Consider the following 22,509-nt stretch of genomic DNA (forward strand, 5'->3'; position numbering starts at 1 on the left):
ACAAGCAAGGAGGAAGGGCAGAGAGAGAGGGAGGAGCAGACCTCCTGCTGAGCAGGAAGCCCAATGCAGGGCTCAGTCCCAGGACCCTGAGATCATGACCTGAACCCAAGGCAGATGCTTAACCCATTCAGGTGCCCCTCCTTTAATATTTCTTATAGGGCAGGTCTGCTGTAACAGTTTTTTTCTGGTTTTGTCTAACTGAAAATGTTTTAATTTCTCCTTTGGCTTTGAAGGATAGTTTTACTAGGTATAGAATTATAGCTTAGCTCTCTTTTTCTAGGAGTAATTTGACTTTGTCATCCCACTATCTTCTGGTGTCCATGGTATCTAACAAGAAGTTGCTCATTTTCGTTGTTGAGAACTTCTTGTACGTGATGACTCTGTTCTTTCACTGCTCAAGATTTTCTGTTTTCCTTAACTTCTGATTTGTTAACTATATGTATGCTGATGTGGGTGTATTTGAGTTTATCCTTCTTGGAGTTCTTTGTTATTCTTGCATGTGCAGATTAATGTTTTTAATCAATATGGAAGGTTTTCAGTCATTTTCAGACATTTTTTCTGCCATTTCTGTCAGTCCTCTCCTTTTGGGATAATGATGTGTATTCCATTATTGGATGGTGTCCATCATTATTGAGGCTCTATTCATTTTTTCTTTCTTTCTCTCTTTCCTCTAATTGGACATTAATTGACCTATATTGAAGGACATTGTTTCTTTCTTCAGCCAGTTTAGATGTGGTGTTGAGCCTCCTGATGAGTTTTGTATTTTAGTACTATACTTTTTAGAATTTCTACTGTTTTCTTTTATAATTTCTATCTCTTTATTGATATTTTCCATTTGGTAAGATGTCCTTATACTTTTCCCTTAATTACATGACATGGTTTCTTTATTACTTGAACATATTTACCTCAGATTCATAGTTTAACTTGAAAGTCTTTATCTGATAGGTCTTACATCTGGGCTTTTTTTTACTGCTTTCTTTCTTATGAGTATGAATCATGTTTCCTTTTTTTTGCATCTCAGTATATTTTACTAATAACTGGAAAATTCAGTGTTACTGTGTGTCAGCTTTGGAAGTCAGAAACCCACCCTAGGTCTGTTGCTTTCCACTTGTTGTTTTTACTGTTACTTTTGTTGTTGTTTTAATTTTCTGAACTAATTCTATAAGGCCTGTTTTCTTTGTTGAATACAGCTACTTAAATCTCTGATTGGTTTGCATTGACATAGGTAATACTTAGAGATTTTCTGAATTAATTTGAATCGATAAGTCTCCACACCTTTGTCAGAGGGCTCTGTATGTGTGGTTGGGCATACTTTCAATATAGCAGCAGGCATTTTACAACTGAGTTTGGCCTTCACTTTCTGCTTATGCAGGTCCTTCCGGTCAGAAGTGAGAGATAACAGCTTTTTTAGATCTTTCCTCAGCATGCATATATTTATGCTCATTGTATGATCTTTTTGATCCCTAGGAATATGTCAGAGTTCTTCACAGCACCTTATGGACCACACATTTCTTTATTTTTTCTTTTAACTTTATTGATCAACCATTTGTTCACCCCAGCTGATATCCCTGCCTCTGGCAGTTGCAGCGTTAAACAGTTACCACTGATTGTTTATGACAGATGCTCTGGGATAGACATATTTGCAGAGAGTGAGCTCTGATTCAGTTCAGATAAAGATAATCCCTGAGAATGAAGCTTTTTAGGGAACTTCCACACATGTAAAATAATGAGAGTTTGCTGGAGGATAGTTTTTTTTTTTTCCCCCATGACATTTAATCCTTTTCTCCCCCTTACAGTATTTGCTGGGATGCTTGATTTCACAGCTTTGATAGTTGTATGTCTATTTACTTTCAAAGCTACCACATATCTGGGGAGAAGGAAAAAGGAATAAATGTAGCTAAAATGCCATGAAGTTAACTGTTATTCATGAAATTAAGTCCCATTTCTTGAATAAATGCCTCTTTAATAGTTGTAAGCTTTTAGTTAATTTTAAGAGTTATGAAAAAGTTGTTTTTTCCCACTGTCTCATTGCTTTACTAGAGGAACAGATTTTCAAAAGTACTCATTACACTTCTGGAAGTGCTTCTTTCCTCAAATACATTTTAAATGTTTGAGATCATCTAGGTTTGAAGAAGGCTATTTGCTGGGTCACTGGCTAATAATCAGCTTGAAAGGAATTTCCTTTGATTATACTGAGGTGCTGGATGATGTCTTGAAATTTCATGGACAAGCTGCCCTGGATGTGCTTCTGCTGAGTTTTCAGATCTGTAGTACTTGAATTGACAAATCTTTAGTTGTACCAGAAGGTGAGAATGCTATTTTATTTATTTGCAGGATATAAGCAAACTGCTAATTTGTTTAGTTCCAAAGCCTTTAATCCCTGGCTTCTAATATGAATAATGAATGAATAAATGCATTTAAAATAAGCAAATGCATATTGCTCTTTTTATTTTTATTGGACTGACTTATGAATCATTAAATTAAAATGATGGGTTTTTAAAAAGTATACTGACCTTAATAATTAGGTTTGCTTCCTGTATTTATTTCATTATTATATTTTCACTTGACAAATGGTAAAAATTCAAGTCACTGTGTGAGTTACTAAAGCTATAAAACCCTTGGGGACATATGGTAAGAAAGGAAAGTCATCACTGTGTGAATTGTTTCTTTATAAAATTCCTTAATATATGTTTAGAGTGTCAGACCTCATATAGCTCATCAGTTCAAAGACAGTCTTATTTTAAATAATGACTTAGGATGTACTTGTTTTTCACTTTCCATTAGAACATTTATTTATTTGTTACGCAACTGAAGAAAATGTTTATCTCTGGGGAATGGTAGAAATGTTGTTGCCTATATTTTATTCATAACCATGTTAGAACAGCAATCTCCAGGGTATTTGGAAAATTTGATATGATACCAGTAATAAACCATAGCATTTCAGTCACCAATTGAGCAGATTCTTCCTGCATGCTGATCGAGAAGTGATCTGTGATAAAACTTTTTCAACATTTGGGTTTCACAGTTATGGTGCTTGAATGCTAGATTGTTAAATCACATTGGAGTGTCTTTTCCCTTTCCTGTAAATGAGATCACTTCTTCAGAAGACAAATTTTGCCTTTAATAGCCTCTAACTAGCTGTGTGACCTTGCACAACTTGTAGAATCCTAGAATCTCAGGGTTAAAAGGAATTATAAAGGTTGTGGTGTCTAGTTATTCACAGAGACTGTAGCTCTTCTCTTCAGCACTCCTGCAGAGTCGTCGTTCTGCTTCTGTTTCGGTATCTTCAGTAACAGGGCACTCGGTACGACTCAATGAACTCAAACTAGTTTCAGATAACTCTAAGTTGGAGGAATTTTGTCTTTTCTCACTTTGTTCTTTTGAATCCACTTCCTTATGTTGAAAGGGGGGATAACAATAGCTACAGAATTATTGTAAGGATAAAATATATAATGCATGTAGGAAATAGGATGTACACAGGGAAGCTGAGGTATGCCTTTAAGAAACTTTCATTGCATCCAGTGCAGCAAACCGTAGTATTGTTCACAAATATTTGCTTTTATTCTCTGGGAGAAAATTCTGCTTCATCCCTGTTAATATTAATCTTGGCCAGGTGACTTTGGTCTGTGGAATAAGAATTTGGGCAACATGTGTCACTTTTGGGGAGAAACTTTGAGAGTCAGCACATAGTCCCATGTTCCCCTATCCTTCCTGTCTGGATGATCAGCTGTATTTCTGAAAGAATCTGTTTTAATTGACTGGATCTTGGAGTGAAGACAGTATGAAGCAGATGTCCAGCTGACCCACAATGCACCTATCATATAATTCACTGAGAATTTTTTTCGTTGGTAACCAAACACAACCTTACTGTCTTCTCTGACACAAAACTAACTTACTTACTTTCTTTCTTTCTTTCTTTCTTTCAAGTCTTGCTTTTCAGATTATATTCATTCAGACTTCTTGCCACTATGGAGAGACCTTTTTTTGCTCCTGATAGCATATGAAGTTAATTATTAAGCTGTTGGGAAAGTACACTTTCCTGAGCTGTACACATAAGGTTTTGATGACACTCCTAATTCAAGTAGATAGTTTTGGATAAAAAGAGAAAAGTGACAAAGTAAAGTAAACCTTCTGGTTTGTGTGAGAAATTGCATACTGTGGGTTTCCAGGCCTAAGGAGCAGAACTCAGCACTGTGAAATTAAATAATTTCCTTATATTAAGTTATATTAAAGTGGAGATTCTCCTTAAATGAAGAGGATGTCACTACAGTTCTCTAAATTTACATGTAAGAGGGTTGAATACAGCATATTCTTTGGGAAAAAAAATGAGGCACAATGACATTTTACTATCAAATGGCATTCATTAAACATTTGCTATGTGACTAACCTTTACATGCATTGTTTCTTTCAATTTCAAAATAAACCCTGAGGTATATAATGTTAATTATAATGTTATTAACTTTATATCTGAAATTCAGGCTTAGAGAGCCTCTGAAATTTACCCGATGTTACGAAGCAGGAAAGTGCTGGAACCAGACTCTGCCCATGGCTGTCTCAGTGCAGACTGTGAAACTCAGCAGTGAAACATGATGTGGTTTTCTTTCTAAAGTGTAGAATTCTCTTAGTATGGTGAGTAGCTTTCTGTGCTCAGGGAACCTGTATTATCTTGCCAGAGCTCCTCTTAGAGAGTGAAGGATCAGCCTGACTCTTCTATGATTTGTCTCTGTGGTGCATGTTAGTGTATAAACAACCCTAGAATTTTTTCCTCCTGTAGTCTTTGTTAGGAAGAAACTATCTTAGGCCAATTCCTCTGTTTCTCTATGTACCCCATAAGCTGTGCTTATGTGGTTTTTTCCACCCATTTCAGGATGGCCTTTGTGTTATGGTAATTCAGTGTTATTTGATTAAAGGTATTAAGGCACCCTAAAATTTTTGTCTCTTTTACACTGCTCACTTGCTAAGATTTTAAACAAAATGTGCTATATAATAACAGGTGCTCAAAATATTTGTTGACTAAATATATGAGTTAATAACCTCTGAGGAACAATTCAATTTCTGAAGTTAATTCTATGTGTTTCCTCTTGCCTATTCACATATTCCAATAACAGTGTTAACAAAACGTTAGCTGGTTGGTTGGTCCCACTTTAACACATAAACATTGGCTATTCAGTTGTTAATTAGTTTTCTAAAGGGAGTAGGTTGAGTTCATGAATGAATGAATACAAAATTCTGATAAAAAAAGAAAGAAGGGAGTTCTGTGCTGGAGAATGACATCAGCAAAATTTTCTGAAATCCGAAAATCATGTGATGACAAGTTTGTAGATGAAATCAAGGAAATTATGTGAGAAAATGCTGCATGGAAGCACATCTACTCTGAAATCCCAGAAAGATCTAGGCTTGGTGTATATTGATACAAAGAGCAGAAATGAGAAGTGTGACTCAAAACTGGGAGAAGAAAGTGGACCTCTGTATGCAGAATGGCTGTGCATTTACTTTATTTATTTTCTTTTTCCTTCCTTTTTCATGCAGCCTGACTTTACGTTACCTTAAAAACAACATAACAAGAATAAATGGAGACAAACTAAAAGTAACCAGGGGTTTTCTCACTAAATAACTATGATGGATGAGGTAGGGATCTTAAGGTAGATGTTGGTACCCCAGAATAAAGAGCTTCTCTAGTGATGCCTGAGGTTGGGGTGGGGGACTTGTCAGCTGGCTTTCTTTTTTCTTTCTTTCTTTTTTTTTTTTTTTAAGATTTCATTTTATTTTTTGAGAGAGCAAATGAAGGAGCAAGGAAAAGGATGAGGCGGGGGCAACAGAGAGGGAGAGGGAATCTCAAGCACACTCCCCACTGAGTGCAGAGCAGGAAGTGGGGATCCATACCAGGACCCTGATATCACTAAGTGAGCCATAATCAAGAGTTTGGCACTTAACCAACTGAGCCACCCAGGCGCTCCTCAGCTGGCTTCCAGATTCTTCGCCTGAGGCAGCCCCCCAGTCACAAGCCCCTCCCATTGTACTTGGAAATTCTCTTTAGCATTTTCAGTCAGGGAAGAGATGCACTACATACAGCTCCTTACATCACAGTGAATGAAACACAGATACCTTGAATCATCTTTTTTGATTATTTCACTTTTGAGCACGAAAACAATTTAAGATCTTCAGGTAGTTGAAAAAGATGGAAGTTAAAGTAACTTACCTTAGAGAATATATAATGCAAGATAGAGAAAAAAATTATTTCCTACCCTCAGAATTATTCAGGAAGATACTGTATTCATAAAAAAGCACAATATGGTAAGAAAAAGAAATAATCAAATAACACATAGTGTCTCTTGACTGTTAAAAATACAGTTGCTAATGTTTAAATACTTGTAGTGAAAAGAAAACCACAGGCCCAAAATGACATCACTTACTCTGAGTTGGCAGACTGGGGTTCAGTCCCTGATCTGACTGCAGGTTCAGCCTCCTCCAGAAATGGCATCAATAGGTCAGTTAGAAAGTTTCTCAGCAACACCAAGGAAGTAACCCACCTCATAGGCTGTCTCCAGGCTTCCAAAAGGAAGGTGAGGTCATCTGCATGAAACATCCCCTGATGGTACCCTTTAGGGAAAAATGACCTCCCCTGGAACAATTCTTATCTTTTGCCAGTAACTTTCTTGCCCCACCCTCCTTCCTATAAACCTCCTGTTTTGTACAGCTTCTACCAGCCCACTTCTTCTTGCTAAATGGGATGCTGCCTGAGTCAGATCTTCAAAGTCACTTGGTTGAATTTTGTTTTTTAACAGTTACATAAGTTGAAATCTAAAGTCCAGGTAACTTTCTGGAACATTAATGTAAAACACAAAGAGTTGAAAATGATGAGAAAAAGAGAAATTCAAGAGGTCTATCCTGGAGGTATGACTCTCCCAGTAGGAGACCCTGAAAGAACAAAGAAAATCAAAGAGAAGACTTACTCAAATAAATAATAAGGCATTTCCTAGATCTGAAGAAGGGCATGCAATTTTAGATTGAAAAGGGAGTTAAAAAAAATCCAGGTCTAGATTCAGGATGATAAAGTTTTCAAACTCTAAGGAGAAACAAAATAATTCTGAAAAACTTGGGGAAAAAAAATCACCCAGGAAGAAAAGATAGCCCACAACATAGGATGCCAGAATTTAGTGTTGGAAAGTCCTTCAGAGGTCCATCAGAAAATAATTTTAAGCCTAAAATCATTTATTTATAAAATATCAATCAAATATGAAGTCATAGCAAAGAACCTCAAGGATTCAGAATGTGTAACTCATGTACATATTTTCTGAGGACATAACAGAATAAATTCCAGAAATGCAAGGTGGAAAGCAGTAGGTGGTAGGAAGCAGTGGCTCGGATTCAGCAGTGGAGTAAATGGAAATCATCAGCTTGTTAGGGGATTATAGTGTATAGCTGATCAACTATGATCAAAAGATTAGGAAAAAAAGATTTAGGGCAATAAATACATTAAAGGATGTGATAATGTCAAGAATTTGATAATATCATATTTTGTTTTTATCAGCCAGAAAAAAAATGAAAGGTCTTTGGAGACAAGGGAGGAGGGAAAATTTTCAGTCAAGTCATGATCCAAGTGAGAAGAAAATAAAACTGATAAGTTGTAGAAAATAAGATCCACTTGACTTTTTAGCCAACAGCAATTTCCTTCAAATAGTGTAGCTTTCCTGAACCTAGGCCCTTAGAAAAGATCATACAATGCTAGCAAACATTTTGACACTTAACAATAAATCAGTAAATTTATAGAGCTATGTTAATGTAACCTGTTTATTAGTTTTAAACTTTCAAGTCAATTTTTACTCAAAATATGTGGCACATATTTTTGTTTACAAAAAGTATATATGTTGTCAACCTTAACACTGTAAAAAATAAATGTAAAATTGATAGAAACTGGGAATTGTATTGTAGCTCTCAAAGAAAGTAATAAAAATACTAATAGCCAGAAATGATCTTGCCTAAGCTAGATAGCAAAATAACATTTTTTTAAAGATTTTATTTATTTATTTGACAGAGAGAGATCACAAGTAGATGGAGAGGCAGGCAGAGAGAGAGAGAGAGGGAAGCAGGCTTCTTGCTGAGCAGAGAGCCCGATGTAGGACTCTATCCCAAGACCCCGAGATCATGACCTGAGCCGAAGGCAGCAGCTTAACCCACTGAGCCACCCAGGCGCCCCACAAAATAATATTTTAAGCATATTCTTTAATTTTACTAGGTTGACCTATAAAGGAATGAAAACAAACTTAAAAAGCAGAGAAGGGAAGGAGATACAAGGTTAAATAACAGAATCAGAAGTATATACAAGTGTCCATCTTTGAGGGGCTACACTGGTGTTTCTCATTCTAAAGACATTACCTCTTTACTTTGATTGTTTGAATTGACAGTTGAATGTATTACTCTGTTTCAAAGTTAGCATCTATGTTAAGAAAAGGATTTCATGGTGTGGACAATCTGGAGCATATATAGTTTGGATTTCCCAGTTGACTGTGGACAGTGGGCTTAATATTAATATTACTGTTTTTATTATAAAAAGGGTCACAGAAGTTACCTGTCCTTTAAAGGAGACATTTGGCCTAGTCATAAAAATAGACTTCTATGAGTTTTGAACAGATTATTTGAGGACAGCCAATAGTTGGTTTGATTATTTCATGTTTTATTTGTTCAGCTCTTTGGGTGTCTTTGGACACCATCCATAGGAACATGAATAAATAAAAGTTTCTATCACTGTTTCTATGTCAGTGGCCAATAACAGACTTATAACAAGACTTGAAATGGTCATGATTCTCAGGTCAGCATTGCAAAATGTTTAAAAACAGAAGCTCGTTCATTTCCAGCTTTAGATCATGCCAGTAATCCACTGCCCTAAAAGCTGCCTGGTGGTTTTGAAGAAAGCAATATTTTTAGTAAGACAATTATTCACCCGTAGGTAGGAGCTTTTATTCCATGTATTTGAAAGGCTGCCAAGGTTTGACATTTTATATTTGTCTAGCAATTGAGAAGATATTATTTTTGTTAGAACTTGTAGGATGAAAAAAAGCTATAAAAATTCAATCTCACATGAAATTGTTTGAAAGTGCCTTTCAGTTGGCTGAATAAATAGATTATTGATTTCACCCTTTTATAAAATGAAAGGTTAATAAGCAAAATCACATAGCGTTCATTTCTAGAAGAAATATATATATTTAGTTTGAGATATATATCATATATATGACTATATGTGTGTGTGTGTGTGTGTGTGTGTATCTCATGTATAGAAATAGTTTGACACCCTTCCCTTGAAAGAAAAGTTAACATTTACAAAACAAAAATTTTAACCATTATAATGTTATGATAGGGGATGAATTATGCCCTATCTTTAGCTTCACACTCTTGCCAATTGCTGTGTTGCATTTTAGGTGATACTCCTGATGTGGTGGGCCAATTAAATATAGGCTAATGGAGGAAAATTTTCTATATCAACTGTTGTGGCCTGGATGAGAAAGGGATGAAACAAGTTTTTTTTTTTTTTTTTCCCTTCCTTTGTTACTGAAGATAGAAAGAAGCACATATCAGCGATGGAAGTATATTATTATTACAGATCTTATGACAGTATGAAAAGTTTTTGAAGAACCTACCAGTTTATGGTACAAAGTTCCACCCACCTGATACTTTGTCATTAGCAAATGATGGGAACAAAAATTAGGCCGAAAGATTCTAAACAAAATCTGTTGGAATTGCTTTGTATTTCTTTTCTCAGTATAATATATCATTACTGAAACTGCCTTTAAGAATATCAATAGTATATATTTACATAGCCTCTATTGACAAGGTTGTCCCTGTTTTACATGTGAAGATGAACTTTGGTAAATCAATTTTATTTCTAAATGTCCAGAAATTTTAATAAGTCTTGTTTTTTTTTTTCATTTTCCTCATTACTTGTAATGAGTTTTGCTTGTCTTTATAGAAACAAGAGTTTCTTGTGGAAGAAAATGTACTTTATATCTTACCTTTCCCCCCCTTTTTTTTTGGCAAGGCGACGATATTCCTAAACAAAGATGCGAAAGTAAAGGGACAGAATATTAAGTCATAGACAGAGACTAGGCTGCACAAAAAATTAGCATTATTTTTTGAAAAACTCATTTTGATTTATTCATTTAAAAAATGAATTTCACAGGCCGTATTTGCTTTGACTTTTGTACCAAAAAGAAATACAGTTAACCAAAGCAACCTGTTGGTATTCACCATGACTTGGATTTAAATAATATGAGCAAATAGAATTTAATACAAAATATCTTCTCAACTAGAAAACCTCTCCACAAGGGTAGGAAAGAATTCTAGTATTGAATAAGCCTTAAGCCCGAATGTGATGAGTATCACAGGTGATCCACTAGAAGACTGTGAAGACAGAAGACATCTCAGGCTTTTATCAAGGAAAATGAAGCAGACACAACCTGTTACATGCACCCAAGATAAACAGTAACTAGCAATCAAGTACGAGAACTTGACAGCACCATTTGTCACACATCGTTCACCCGAAATTCACCAGGTAATCGAGGTGACCATCTGTGTTTGCTAATTGGCTTTATGCAAAAGAAAAATAAACTTGTCATATCTTTATGACAGGAGGCAGTTTTGAGCAAGGCATTGACTGAAGACAAGCTTTCCCCCTTCCCAACACCCCCACCCTGAAACTGTGAAAGAATAGCACTATCTGATACCTGCATTTGGAGGAGATGGTTGCTAGGTCCTTGATAAAGACATTTGTTGGTCTTAAATGTTAACTTGAAAAAAGATTTACCTACATTTCAAAGAGACGAGGAACTTAAGATGAAAACCACAATTAAAACTAAATACTCTTAAGAAAAGGGGAGAAGGGAAATTTCCCTATTTTCAACAGGGAGCCTTAATCCTCTTATTTTTAAAAGTTCTTATCTGCCCTTCCAGCTAAAGGGGAGGGGATAAAAATGATTTTATGAGCTAGAATTTCCTTGTGAATCAACTGTGGAATTTCAGAAAGAAAGTTACTGATACTGATATGTGAGATTTGGAGCTGAAGGATATGCTTACTCCCGGAAGTCTAAGTTTTGGTGTGTCTAAACTAATTCAGATAATCAACTGTTGAGTAAATATACCTGAGATAATACTGCAGAGTTTTACCAAATAGGCCTTTGACTGGTACTTGACTGAAGTTGTCTGTGCTTTTATAGCAATGGGAGAACTTTGGAAGGTCAACTTTGACTGTTTTAGACCATGGGAGCATCCAGATTTAGCAGTCAGAATTTAAGACACCCAGTTTAATTTGAATTTCTGATACATTGAGATTTAGTTAGCTGTTGTAGGTTTTGATTGGCAAGTGCACTGTGGGAGGCAGTAGTTGGAATCCTGAGATGCTCAGTTTACAGAACTGGCTAACAATTTGATGGAGGCTGGTAAGGGAGATAGACCCATTCCTTTCATGTATTCAATAGATAATTGCCTAGAAAACATTTCTGCTTATCAAGAGACTCCGTGCCTCCCTGAGAACAGTCAGGCCATCAGTGTGTGTTTGATGTTGGCGATGAATCAGTTTGCACTAAGCTCTCCAAGTGGTGTCTCACTGAAGTCACACATTCCGGAAGTGCAGAGTGACATGAACCCGTTCACAGGTGGCAGAGATGATTTTCAGAGGGTGAAGTAACCATGACAAGTAGAGCTGGGGTTTAGATCCCAGCTTGTCCAGAGTGAAGGCTCTGAGCAGCACCCAGTAGGGCCTACAGGATGGCGCGGCTCCTCCCTCTGGCTGCTGCTTTATCTCGATTCCTTGTGAGCTTTCCAGCTCCACATATGTAAATTAGAATGCAATATTCGGTGATTTCTAAAGGTGTTTCATTTCTGCAGCCTGTGATTTTGTCCAGAAATCGGATAGTTATGCCTGTGCAGTATGGGAAACAGAAATATGCGTAATATAGCCTCCTTCTAGATTTCAAGGTCAAACAGGGCACACTGTTTCTTTCCTATCCCTGTATTTCTTGTCAGTGTGCATGAAAGTGTTCTGCTCAGACCCTCAGTGGACACTCAAGGAGAGGTCAGGACCAGTTTTCTCTGGCAGTAAGTCATTCAGAAGGCTGTTGGAAAAAAGGGCCAGTTCTCAAGTTCCCTCTGTGTTTCTGCTGACAGGAGAATTGCTGGAAGGCTTGAGGGCTGCTGACTGTGCTGGAATCCTAGAGGTGAACTGTGCAGGCTGGGAGCCATGTGGGGTTGTAGCGGGAAGTGAAGGCTGGGCTGCAGGGAAGCAGAATATGCATGAGAGGCTCTCTGGGCTTCTTCAGAGTCACCCCATTCTTTCAAATTCTGGAACAACCACCCTCCTCCATCTCATCAATCTTTGCTCTGTATGCACTGCTCCCCTGGCTCCTGTTACCCTCTCTGCACTAAGAATTAGGCACATGCCAGCTCCCTCTCCTTCTGACCTCTCTCTCTCTCTCCCTCCCTCTTTCTCTCTGTTTCTCTGTTTGTCTTTCGTTCAGGCTTCATTTTACTTAAATAAGAAGTAAATGCAGGTGAATGCCAACATCCCACAGTAACTTACTTTAGAACAAATGTCTTATAGGAATGCCCAGTAGCACAGTTTCTGGGCACCTGCCCTTCCTGGTACATGAATTAAGAATAGGTAAGACAGAAGGAGGCACACAAGACCAGACCAGGAATTAAACCTGCCTTGACACCTTGATGTTGGGATTCTGGGCACGATGACCCTAAATTTGGCACTTTGGCATATGGACTATTTTGAGCTGAGCTGAAGGAGTTTGAGGAAATGGGAGAAGCAGAAAAGTTACTTCTTTGAAATTGGTCATAGTAACCTGGTGTGAGAGGTGCTCTCCCTACAGCTAGAGGAAAGGAGCATCATTGTCTCTGCTGATAAAAGGACATGAAGAAGAGTGCTAACAAACAGGCCTTCCTGTGTTTCCCCTTCCCCCCATGTGTTTACACACCTTCATATGCCTCTGACTAGGCACTCTTCATTGGACCACGTGTGAAACCCTCAGGTCGGTTTTGGGGAGTTTTTGTTTCCTTAAGAAGGCTCCTGTGTCTACATTAAGACTTAGATGTAATAAATTGTGTGCTTTGGTGCTATTAATCTGTCTTTATCAGTTTACTCTTCAGATCAAGCCAGGAACCCAGAGAGGGTCAAGGAAAACGTTTCTCTCACTATAGTGACATGACCATCAAAAGACATAGTGGCATTTATAGTTGTCATAAAGGTGATTATCCTAGTCTAGACTCTGGCAAGTGTACATCCAAGATGATGTATTTCAGATCAGCCTTGCATTGGCAGTAGCTTGGCTGGGTTTTAATAAGACATAAATATCTAAGATTGAGAAGATTGGAATTTTCAGAGATTGCAAAGACTAAGGCAGTATAAATTACAATGCAGTTATTCACTCATCTAGCTGTGAGCTAAAGGAAATGTCATAGTAGTTTAATATTAGGAAAATAATACCATTTTCTATAATAACATTATCCAGAATACAATATTATTTTCCCAAACAGGTAAACCATAAATAAAGACTTCAGGTTTGTGAAAAGAAGTAATTAATTCTGTGGAATTAGAAGAAGGGAATATGCCTCTGCCTGTGTTCTTTGAATCTGTAAATGAATCCTGTAAATAATAAAGGGAAGTAAAATATGAATGAAATTAATATGATATGATAGAAATGATTGGCACTAAAGACAAAAATAGACTTGGGCAGAAGATGTGGGTGGCTGAGGGAGTTTTTGCACCGTTATTGCTACATTGGAAAGCAGGTAAAGAATGGGGAAGTGTGAAGAATGGGGTCTCAGGGTCACTGTGCAGAAGAGTGATAAGATGAGGAATTGTCAGACATGGAAGAGCAATGGGAGAAGTAAGCAAAGGTTGATCCCATGGAGTAGGTCTCAAAACACTGCAAAACTCCGAATAGATTAAAATGATCTTGGGAGATTTTATAGTAGACTGTTGCCCGCTCTAACTTCCAGAATATGCTGGGGGCTCTGTATAGAAGGCTCAGGATATACAAAAAAGAAAAGTTTTTTTAGAGAGCTCAGAATACACATAACCTGCATTTGCTAAACATTAGTCAGTGGATCTTCTAGCTCAGAGTAACATGGAGCATTTTTTAAATAAACATAGGCTTCAGGACTGTATAAATGATCTCTTACTGGGTAATGAGATATTCCTAACTCTAGTGGCTTAAAACAATGCACGTTTGTATCTCACAGTATTTGTGTATCAAGCATCTAGGTGACGTTGGGCCTGTTCTCTGGCTTAGGATCTCTCACATGCCCCAGTTATATGATAAGTACATTGAGAAACTAAGCACAGCTCTAGATAGTTTCACATTTATTAAGAAAGGACCAAACTCAGATTAATTTTTACCTTATAAAAAAGGTAAAAAAAGATTAAGTAAAATAGAGTGGGCAGAATGAAATATAGAAAAACCAAAGATTCTGGTGAAGTAAACCTGCCATATCATCCTGATTGGATGAATATAGATTTAAAATCCACTATGCATATATATATTTATATATATATATATATATTTATATGTATATATGTATATTTCTCTTTATCATATAGCTATTGACTTTATATCCATTAGCAAGGATATAGAAGCTAAACTGTCTTTTACACTACAAAAATGGATTTTAAAGTATGCTGAACAAGGTGATATATGATTTAGGTGACATTTGCCTTTTGAATTTCCAACTTTATATTCTTATCTTCTAATATCTGCATTTTTAAAAAGATTTATTCATTTGAGAGAGAAAGAGAGAGAGAAAATGAGGGGGGGAGTGGTGGGGGGGAGAGGGAGAGAGAGTCTGAAGCAGACTCTGCACCGAGCCCAGGGCTCCATCCCAGGACCCAGGAGATCATGACCTGAGCTGAAATCATGAGTCAGCTGCTTAACCAACTGAGCTCCTACCCCCGCAGGTGCCCCAAGGCTGTGATATTTTAGGTAACATCTGGTCTTCTGGTACTCCTGCTAAAGTACTAACAACAACCCTTACTTCACAGTATTAATGACTGTATTCAATAAAATATTACCTGGTACATATAGTACATTCAATAAGTAATAATATGATGGTTACTAACATTACCACTAACACTATACCGATAGATTACTTACAGTTATGGCTTCTGTTTATTTGCCAGTTGTCACCTTGTTTAGGTGAATTGACTTTTGGTGGTTCATGAGTAGGTATGAGGGCCACTTCACATGGTGGTCTGTTCAGATAAAGATGGAGGCCTCATGGAGTCTCCAGGACGTGCCAGCTGGAAGTTTTGGGAGATTAAATTCACAGTGACCCACTTCCGCAGCATCTATCCTGGGCGTGTTCCCAGACCACCCTCTTCCAGTGCCTTGGGTGTGCTGCAGGGCAGTCACAACCAGCTTCTGAACTGCTTGTGCCAGAAGCATGCCTGCGTGCTGGTGGCCAGGCCTTAGACACATGACCTGCGTCCATGGGTAAAGCCTAGAAACACCTCTGCAGGTAAGTAGCGTGGGAAAAAGGAATCCGTTTATTTTTCTGCACAAAGCAAGTTAATAAATACAGAATGTTCTTTGCTGTGAATCCCATGACAGAAACCCATTTTTTAAGCTCCCAGGACTGCATAAAGGATGCCCTCAGGTTTCTGGTTTTTAGTGTCTTCTAGGTTGGTGTGGTAACTAGTGCGTTGTCCAACCTAAAAAACATGTCTTTGTATATTTAACAGCATATTTTTCACTTCATCTAATTATTTTGCATATATATTTATCTCCTGTTATCTCAGAAGAGAAATACTAATATATTTCAGGATTGTAGAAAGTAGTCCCAACCTATAGATAATTGATACATTCATGTCCTAGAGATGTTACTGCTACCAGAATTTCCCCTTATGTTAGTACCAGTCATCTTGGTGGACAGTATAAAATGCTAGCAGTAATGGCAGGGAGAAGTAAGGGGTTTCATCAATTTTTTTGGATGATGTTAGTCTGCCATTTTGAGGGAAAGTAGCTGGACATAATGCTTTTAGAACTTTACTACCACAAAAGTTAAACAGGGGCACCTGAGTGGCTCAGTCGTTTGAGCATCCGTCTCTTGATTTTTCTCAGGTCATGATCTCAGTGTCATGAGATGGAGCCCTGCATCACGGTCTGTGCTCAGTGCAGAGTCTGTTTGATATTCTCTCTCTCCCTCTGCCTCTCCCCCTGTGCACGCACTCTTTCTCTCTCTCTCTCTCTTTTTCTTAAGTAAATAAATAAAATAAATCTTTAAAGAAAAGAGTTAAATTATAATGATCAGTAACAAAGACATAATTTTTTTAACAGCCTAAGGAAAATCAGTCTGATACAATGTCAGATTATCAGAGAAGGGCATGCATTATTTCCTTGGCAATAGGTTCATGTGGGAAGATACTGAAATAAAACATTGAAAAAAAATGAGGAGAAGTCACATTATAGAGATTATGTTCTCTATACATTTACCTACAAATAAGACAACATTTGCAATTTTAATTGCATATAACCTTTCATGAGCTAAGATTTTTGTATCCAGTTTAACATTGAGGAATTTTTCTTCTAAGTTAGAGTCACTAGCTATTCAGAAAATGTATCTGTGATGCTTTATGAAATAGGGTTTCAGTAATTCATTTGGAGAATTATTTTCAGGTAATATATTCTCTGTGAGACACACCATCTTATTTTAGGCACTGGGAACATAGAAACTGGGAGGATTAACATGGAGATTGCTCTCATGAAGCTGAGACTATAGGACTGAAATCAGTTTGACAGGTATTTGCAAAACCATGTGTCATGACAGGGACACCAGGTTTCTTACTTAAATGCCTGGCAGACACTCTCAATCTTGTCTAACAAGGGTCAGATCTTCTCCCTGAAAAAAACTCAGGAGTAAACAGTAGTCAGCCAGGTGAAGAAGAAGGGGAGGGAGGAAAGAAAGTCATAAGCCAGAGCCTCCACACTAGACTGACTGAGAGGTTTGCAAAGAATTGGAGATTTTGGAAAGAATATTTCTCATGGAAAGTCTATGAAGAGAAAATTATATATTAAGTGCAGCAAACATTGATGAATTTGTTGCTGGATTTCCTAGTTCAACAGTGTTGGTTCAAAAGAAAACTGCAGAATTTATTGTTGAGTAAATGGATATAAGGTTATGGTTCTCTGCCCCATATTTTGTTCAGTTCAATAGCTCTGCAAGAATTGACTGGCATTTAGCATGGGCTGTGCATGGTGCCTAGTGTCTGAGATTCTGACATGGACAGACATGGTTCTTGTGCTCAAGGAACTCACCAGTCTATGGGGGAGAAAGGCTGTCACAGGACCAACGATGTGGGCTGCCGTCAGATTGTGAGCTGAATTCTAAGGAATTCTAAGGGCAGTTGGAAAAACAACGTGGAGCACTTTTTTTTTTTTTTAAGATTTATTATTTATTTGAGAAAGAAAGAAAAGGAGGGACAGAGTGGGGGGCGGAGAGAGAGATTCCTAAGCAGACCCCCTGCTGAATGTGGAGTCAGATGCAGAACTCAATCCTGTGACCCTGAGACCATGACCTGAGCCAAAATCAAGAGTGGGGCACTTAACCAACTGAGTCACCCAGGTGCCCCACATAGGGCACTTTTTTTAACCGCAGAGGACAGAGTACTTCCCAGGAAAGCTGATGCATGAGCTATTTTGTGAACCTGGTTCATTTGGAAATTTTTAAGTTAATGACTTGGATGAGGAACTAGAAATCCATTAAATAGTAAGACCCATGAGGTCACAGGAAGCACTTTGCCTCCCTGTTAGATGTTTCTAACACTTAGAGGAAGATAGATAGATGAGAGAGAGAGAGAGAAAGAACTTTTATTTTATGTGTGATTACAACCAAGCTAATATACATTTGATGAGTAACAAAATTTTAAAATATATTTACAGGCTAGGAAAATTGCTGTCCTCAATTGAGGAAAATGCAGTAAGGATAAATAAATAGGCTTGCATCAATTTTATATAATTGAATACCCAAGTGAAGGAATGGATCATCCCAGCTACAATGACACCTGTTCTGTGTGAGTCCTTGTCGTGGTGTGACTTGTCAGAGAAAGCAGAGACAGTCAGACTGTTTCAGAGCGCTGAGAACCATGAGCGTTTACATTTCACCAGTGTTGGTCCGTTTGACAGCTTCTCTCTGGATAATGGTGACTGGTTCTTAGTGCAACAGTCTTAGCAGGGACAGTAACAAAGCTAAGTATGTTTGCAAGAAGGCAGTGAGTCTAACAATGATTTAATGTGGAAGATGGAGTGGTTTTCTCCAGTCCAGATTATGTGATTCTTTCGAATTAGAGAATAGATTTTCATTGCAGTTGGAAAATCTACCAAGATAAATAACTTCTCTGGGTCATGGTTTCCAGCCTAAGGGAGTTTTGCGACAAATTCATTCTGTTTCTGTAATTTTTAACTTCAGAAGACAAAGGCAAAAGAATTATGAAGGAATATACTCTGAAGAAAAATACTGAATATGGTATTTCTTTTTGTAAATGTACTTCCTTAGCTTCTGTTTAGATTCAAGGCTTTATTTATCATGCAGTCTTATTTATTTATACATGGAGTATAATTTATAAATCTTTTAAGTTCAATTATCTAAAGTAGATTTCACATTTCTGAGCAAAGCCTAGGGTTACAAAGAAACTTGGTTTCCATATTTTTATGACTTCAAATTCAAAATAAAACTGAAAAATGATCTGAAAAATCAAGGATATATTAAAAAAAAAAGAAGGATATAGAGCACTTTGATTTTTAATACATTCTGGGTAGGAGAAGAAGAGTTTCGAATCAGAATTGCCCTTAGGAATGGAAGCGATAACACCCGATAATGTCTGGGGTCTTAGTACATTTGAGCAAATTTTCCCCATGACATCCCTAATGACAAGGTAGCCAACCCCTGCTGCCTGTTAACCTGTTGCCATGTGGCAAGGAAGGTATAGCAAAGCAATCTGGTAGGCCTCATGAATACGTGAAAATATGTTTCACTAGGATTAAGAATTTTAATCTCCTTAAAACAAAATTTTGTTAGCTTTATAAGGTGTCCATCATGTGTTTAGGTTATGTTAAAGCAATCAAGAAGGGAAGGAATATGTATTTCCTTGAGTTTATGTACCTTTTTTTTTTTGGCTTAGTAACAAGACCATGTTGATAATAAATAATTGATAGATATGATAATATGATAAAAATATTTAAAACATTAAGAATGAAAGGAGAAATCTCAGCATGCTTCGGGGCACAGTGTATAGCCGGCAAGTATGACAGAGTACCCCTAAGAGGGACCCTTGCATACGAAGAACAAGAGTGGTTTGGGTACAGTGTGGCTCATCTTGAATACATGAGTGAGATACAAAAAGACAGAGTCAGCCACCAAGGTCCAACACCAGCTGTGGTTAAATCCAATATTTGCCGACCTTGTGTTTGCCTTTATGCCACTGGGCAGGATGAAGGGAAAACCCAGAAAGTCTCTTTTCACCTCATGTTAACTATCATTGAACTCAAAGGGGTTCTCCGTGCTGACCAGCAAGCCCTGTGTTTCCCTGGCTGGTGGTTCACATTTCCCCTCAGAGGAAATTAGGATACTTTGTTCTCTCCTCACAAATCTCCCATACCTCCTCTCCATCCTTGCCTAGAGCTGATGATTTATTACTTTGGGGGATGTGTCCACCATTTCATTTCAGGTCGATCCCTTCCCTTGCATATATACTCCATCCTCTCCCTTTTGGACCACCCAAGAGATGAGCTCCAGCCATGCCCTCTCCCTTTTTCATGAACGTGGTGGTTTTGTTTTGTTTTGTTTTTTCTGTCTTATAAAAATGTTCTGGATTCCACTGCATCCAATCTCTGTCCTGTTTCTCTGCCTCTCTTTACAGGAAAATGTTTCAGAAGAGTTGGCTTTATTCACTGTGTCCAGCTACTTTTGTTCTCTGAGTGTTTCTCAAACTTGGCTCCTGTTGACTCTCAACACAATGTAAATAAACTCCAGGGAGACTGTTCGATAAATCCAGAAGTCCTCAGCCTCTTCTCAATGGATTAGCAAGATCTGATGCTGACGAGCATTCTTTCCTCTGAAAGCTTTGATCACCATGCTTGTGGTTCTCTGTATTTTCTCTCTGTACCTTCTGGTGGCTTCTTCTCCATGCTGTTTCCCATGGTGGCTCCTCATCGCACCACCCTTTCTGAGGGTATGAAGCCCCAGAGCTCAGTCCTTGGGTCTCTCCTCTTCTCCATCCACATGGAGTCTCCTGGGAATTTTATCCAGTCTCATGATTTAATATTAACTATTCACAAATGACTTTTCTTTTTTTTTAATTTTTAAATTTTTTAAATTAACATATAAGGTATTATTAGCCCCAGGGGTACAGGTCTGTGAATCACCAGGTTTACACACTTCACAGCACTCACATACCTTCGCCAATGTCCATAACCCCACCACCCTCTCCCTCCCTGCTCCCCCCCAGCAACCCTCAGTTTGTTTTGTGAGATTAAGAGTCTTTTATGGTTTGTCTCCCTCCCGATCCCAGCTTGTTTCATTTATTCTTTTCCTACGCTCCAAAACCCCCACATTGCATCTCAACTTCCTCATATCAGGGAGATCATATAATTGTCTTTCTCCAAATGACTTATTTCGCTAAGCATAATACCCTCTAGTTCCATCCACATCCTCACAAATGGCAAAATTCATTTCTTTTGATGGCTGTATAGTATTCCATTGTGTGTGTGTGTGTGTGTGTGTGTGTGTGTGTGTGTGTGTGTATATATATATGTACACACATACCATATCTTCTTTATCCATTCATCTCTTGATGGACATCTAGGTTCTTTCCATAGTTTGGCTATTGTGGACATTGCTGCTATAAACATTTGGGTGCACGTGCCCCTTCGGATCATTACATTTGTATCACTAGGGTAAATACCCAGTAGTGCAATGACTTGGTCATAGGGTAGCTCTATTTTCAAGTTCTTGAGGAACCTTCATGCTGTTTTCCAGAGTGGTTGTACCAGCTTGCATTCCCACCAACAGTGTATGAGGGTTCCCCTTTCTCCACATCCTCACCAGCATCTGTCATTTCCTGACTTGTTCATTTTAGCTATTCTGACTGGTATGAGGTGGTATCTCATTGTGGTTTTGATTTGTATTTCCCTGATGCCGAGCAATGTGGAGCACTTTTTTATGTGTTTGTTGGCTATCGGGATGTCTTCTTTGCAGAAATGTCTGTTCATGTCCTCTGTCCATTTCTTGATTGGATTATTTGTTCCTTGGGTGTTGGGTTTGATTAAGTTTTTATAGATTTTGAATACTAGTCCTTTATCTGATATGACATTTGCAAATATCTTCTCCCATTCTGTCAGTTGACTGTTTCCTTTGCTGTGCAAAAGATTTGATCTTGAGGAAGTCCCAATAGTTCATTTTTGCCCTTGCATCCTTTGCCTTTGGCGATGTTTCTAGGAAGAAGGAGCTGTGGCTGAGGTCGAAGAGGTTGCTGCCTGTGTTCTCCTCAAGGATTTGGATGGCTTCCTGTCTCACATTTTGAGTCTATCTTTGTGTGTGGTGTAAGGAAATGGTCCAGTTTCATTTTTCTGCATGTGGCTGTCCAATTTTCCCAACAGCATTAGTTGAAGAGACTGTATTTTTTCCATTGGACATTCTTTCCTGCTTTGTTGAAGATCAGTTGACCATAGAGTTGAGGGTCTATTTCTGGGCTCTCTATTCTGTTCCATTGATCTATGTGTCTGTTTTTGTGCCAGTACCATACTGTCTTGATGATGACAGCTTTGTAATAGAGCTTGAAGTCTGGAAATGTGATGCCACCAACTTTGGCTTTCTTTTTCAATATTCCTTTGGCTATTTGAGGTCTTTTCTGGTTCCATATAAATTTTAGGATTATTTGTTCCAATTCTTTGAAAAAAAATAGATGGGATTTTTTTTTTTAATATTTTCTTTATTTATTTGACAGAGATAACAAGTAGGCAGAGAGGCAGGCAGAGAGAGAGAGGAAGGGAAGCAAGCTCCCTGCCGAGCAGAGAGCCTGATGCAGGGCTTGATCCCAGGACCCTGGGATCATGACCTGAGCCAAAGGCAGAGGCCTTAACCCACTGAGCCACCCAGGTGCCCCAATGGATGGGATTTTCATAGGGATTGCATTAAACGTGTAGATTGCTTTAGGTAGCAAAGACATTTTCACAATATTTGTTCTTCCAATCCATGAGCATGGAACATTTTTTTTATTTTTTGTGCCTTCCTCAATTTATTTCATGAGTACTTTATAGTTCTGAGTACAGATTCTTTGCCTCTTTGGTTAGGTTTATTCCTAGGTATCTTATGGTTTTGGGTGCAATTGTAAATGGAAATGTAATTTTTCTTTCTTGTCTTGTTGTTGGTGTAAAGAAATGCAACTGATTTCTGTGCACACAAATGACTTTTCAATGCACATCTCTGGCCCTGCTTGTGCATATACACAGCCTTCCAGAAATC

The sequence above is a fragment of the Lutra lutra genome, chromosome 14 (genome assembly GCF_902655055.1).
Source record: "Lutra lutra chromosome 14, mLutLut1.2, whole genome shotgun sequence".
Taxonomy (NCBI): Eukaryota; Metazoa; Chordata; class Mammalia; order Carnivora; family Mustelidae; genus Lutra; species Lutra lutra.